Source organism: Herpailurus yagouaroundi, unplaced genomic scaffold (assembly GCF_014898765.1).
Source record: "Herpailurus yagouaroundi ecotype Mexico unplaced genomic scaffold, PumYag 163, whole genome shotgun sequence".
Lineage (NCBI taxonomy): Eukaryota > Metazoa > Chordata > Mammalia > Carnivora > Felidae > Herpailurus > Herpailurus yagouaroundi.
In genome coordinates this window covers 118362-122253 of record NW_024412404.1, presented here as the reverse complement: position 1 = coordinate 122253, position 3892 = coordinate 118362, and the positions used below count along the sequence as shown (strand labels likewise).

At 40.2% G+C, this 3892-nt stretch overlaps 1 pseudogene; it reads left to right on the top strand.

The window, feature by feature from the left end:
• Positions 1 to 2319: 2319 nt before the first annotated feature.
• LOC121036628 (uncharacterized protein C1orf50-like) lies at positions 2320 to 3386 on the top strand (annotated as a pseudogene).
• The last annotated feature ends 506 nt before the right edge of the window (positions 3387 to 3892 follow it).

Here is a 3892-nt window from a genome sequence, read left to right as displayed (position 1 = left end):
TAATTTAAGGATTTGAACTTCTATTTAAATTTTCTGTTTTCATTAGAAATATCCACCCCACATTTTGAACTTCTCATGCTCTTTATATGGCCAGAGAGGAGCTCAGTTCCCCTAAATGTCCTTCAAAGGTCAGTTCTTTTTTAATTAAAAAAATTATTATTTATTTGAAAGAGAGAGAGCATGAGCAAGGCAAGGTCAGAGAGAGAGGGAGACACAGAATCTGAAGCAGACTCCAAGTGCTGAGCTGTAAGCACAGAGCCTGAAACAGTGCTCGAACTCACTGTGAGCTCATGACCTGGGCCGAAGTTGGATGCTCAACTGACTGAGCCACCCAGGTGCCCCCCAAAGTCAATTTATTCCAGATTATCCCAGGGAGTTTAATCAGGTGATTCACTACAGCATGCTATGGACTGCAAAGTCTCATTTCTATTAACCTGATTTTCACTGCCTTCAGGTTAAATGATCGACATATTTTTCATTTTCTGGAGAGTCTACCGCCTGCTCCTGGTGATGTAACAAAAATTTGACCCAGACATATAGTTTTCACTTGTATTAGTTTCCTGGGGCTACTGTAACAAGTTATGAACCTAAAATAAGAGATATTGATCATCTCACAGTTCTGGAGGCTAGGATTCTGAAAACAAGGATTTTGGCAGGGCCATACTCCCTCCAAGGCTCATGGAATCCTTCCTTTCCTCTTTCTGGCTTCTCATAGTTCCTGGCCATCATTGGCATTCTTTGACCTATAGCTGTGTGATTCCAGTCTCTGCCCCTGTCTGCACATGGCCTTTTCTCCTCTATGTATATCTGTATCTCTGTATCTGTGTTTCCAAATCTTTCCCTCCTTATAAGGACATCAGTCATTGGATTTAAGGCTTATCCTAATCCATATAACTTCATTTAACATATACAGTTACTAAGAGCTAGGGCTTAAATATCTTTCTCTTTTTTAGTTTTTAAATAGTTAATTTTTTACTTTTAAATCAAATTATACATTCACGTAGATTAAAGTGCTAAGTCATACTAGAAATCTTAATTTTTTAGAAGTCTTTGTGTATCCTTCATCCTATTTCTTTATTTCACAGAAAACACTTTGATCACAGAAAACACCTTCTTTTTTTAGTTTTTATTTCCTGAGCACTGCTATTTTTATTTCAGCTCCTTATATCTTGCCATCTTTTGCCTGCATCCTGTGAACAATTCTTTTTGTGGGACACAATTCAATTCACTACGCCTTTTTTGTCCACTCTTGGTGCTCATAACTCCTCTTTTTTTTCCTCATAGGCCCTCTTAATCACTTTCTATTTTGTACATCTTGTTTACTTGCTCATTCCTGACAAACCTCTCCCAAGACTTCTGGAGTAGGCAAGGTGACAAACACAAGAACACAAACACGTTTCAAAACTTGGGACATAGGAAAGTATACCTGTCATCTGAAAGAAGCTAATTTCTAATGGCTACAATTAGATCCAACCATAGGGTATAATAAATCCCTTACCTGGTATTGGTCATTGACTCTGACAGTCAGTAGCACCCCAGTAAAAAATAGTGTTGGGGTACCTGGGTGGCTCAGTCGGTTAAGCGTCTGACTTTGGCTCAGGTCATGATCTCACGGTTCGTGGGTTCGATCCCCGTGTTGGACTCTGTGCTGACAGCTCAGAACCTGGAGCCTGCTTCTGATTCTGTGTCTCCCTCTCTCTCTACCCCTCCCCTGTTCACGCTCTCTCTCTGTGTCTCTCAAAAATAAATAAATGTAAAAAAAGAAAAAGAAAAAGAAAAAAAGAAATAGTGTTGCCCCTTCCTCTAATCGTCTCCCTTTTGTGTATGTTTCTGAACAAATGTAAATTTTAGTCATGTATATACATTTCTTTGAATGGGGTGGGGGGAAATGGAGAGGAAGTTATAACCGAAAGTGGTATTTAACCTGTTCAGTTGTTGTGTTGAAATGATGAATTCTGAGGTGATTTCAATGATCTTGGATCCTAATACTGGTCGCTGAAGAGTAACAGCTTTTTGTCTTGTGTCAAAATTCTCCCTCTCCTGGCTTTAACTTTTCTCCCCATTTGTTATTTTCCTGGTTTCTTCTTTCTATCATGAAGCATAGATTTCAATAGAGCTTTTGAGTTTTTCAGTGTTTAACAGAATCTTAAGATTTTGCCTTGAAGTTTGGAGACTATAATATTTCTGAATAAAGAAATTGGGCTTGATGGTCTTCTGCCTCGTGCTGCTGGAGTGATCAGGAGGATCATGTGTTATAATGGAGGATGCTTCAATGCTGGGGCAGATGGAGGGAGTCCCCCAAAACAGAGAGTTCAGCCGATGACAGGGGCACTGGTGGAGCTCACACCAACCCCAGTGGCCTGGCCCTGGTGAGCCCCCACTACATCCACGGGCCAGAGACCCCTTTTACCTCCTAGCACTAGAAGACCATGTGCAGAAGGCTGATGAATTCATCCAAGCAAATGACACCAAGCTGGTGGTCATAGCTGAGCAAATCCAATATTGACAAGAATAAACAGGGGCGCCCGGGTGGCTCAGTCGGTTTAGCAATTACCACTCAGGTCATGATCTCATGGTTGGTGAGTTAGACTCCACCTTGGGCCCTGTGCTGACAGCTCAGAACCTGGAGCCTGCTTCAGATTCTGTGTATCCATCTATCTCTACCCCTCCCCTGCTCACAATCTGTCTCTTTCTCTCTCAGAAAATGAATAAACATTAAAAGAAATTGAAAAAAAAGAATAAACCAGGAAGGTATTGGAAGATGCTTGAACAGATGCTGATTTGCACCATGTAGCTTGTGATATAGAGGGAAAAAATCTGGCATTTACTACCTTTATACATTAGAGAGAAGTCAGCAGTATTTTTCTATTTATATATGTTTTATATAAACATAAACATATATAAATATACTTATATATTCTTATTTATATAAATATAAATTTATATTTATATCTATTTTTATAAAAATGTTTCTATATATTTTTTGAGAGAGACAGAGCATGAGTGGGGGAGGGGCAGAGAGAGAGGAAGACACAGAATATGAAGCAGGCTTCAGGCTCTGAGCTGTCAGCACAGAGCCTGAAGCAGGTCTCAAACTTATGAACTGCGAGATCATGACCTGAGCCAAAGTCGGAGGCTTAACTGAGCCACCGAGTCACCCCTATTTATATCTATTTTCTATTTATTATTATTATCTAAAGGGATAGGGGACAAATTGTCTACATGACTTTCTTGGTACCTATAAGCTACAGCATGACCTGTCCTGGACTCCCTATGAGGACATTGAGAAACAAGATGCTAAAATCAGCATAGTGGATAAGTTGCTAAACCAGCCAGTGACCCTGCCTCCAAGCACTGAACTCACCTTCCAGGAACTGACTCACTGAGTGGACTCTGACAAACAGCTCTCATAGCAAAGACCATAACCTCCTTGTTGCCCTCATTCTCTGCTTTCATAGGAAGTGGCATGAGAATTGAGGTCTTGTAGATGAATCATGAACTTGAAAGGAGACCTTGCATGAATATAAATGCTGTCATTATTATTTCTTTTAGTTATGATGGCAATGAATCATATCAGTCTCTTTTGTGATCCTTTCTGGGTCATAGGTACCCAGCCAGTCACTTTCAGAGTATTGGCCAGTGGTACTTTCCTTCTTTTTTATTTCCATTTGTTCTCCCATTAGTCAGGCCATTAAAGAAAGAAGAGTTTCTTTTTCTCACATAAAGTTGGGTGAGGCATTAAAAAAAACAAATTTTTTTTAATGTTTATTTTTGAGAGGGAGAGAGAGAGAGATAGAGAATGAGCAAAGGAGGGGCAGAGAGAAAGGGGGACAGAGAATCCAAAGCAGGCTCCACGTGGACAACAGAGAGCCCAATGTGGGCCTCAAACTCA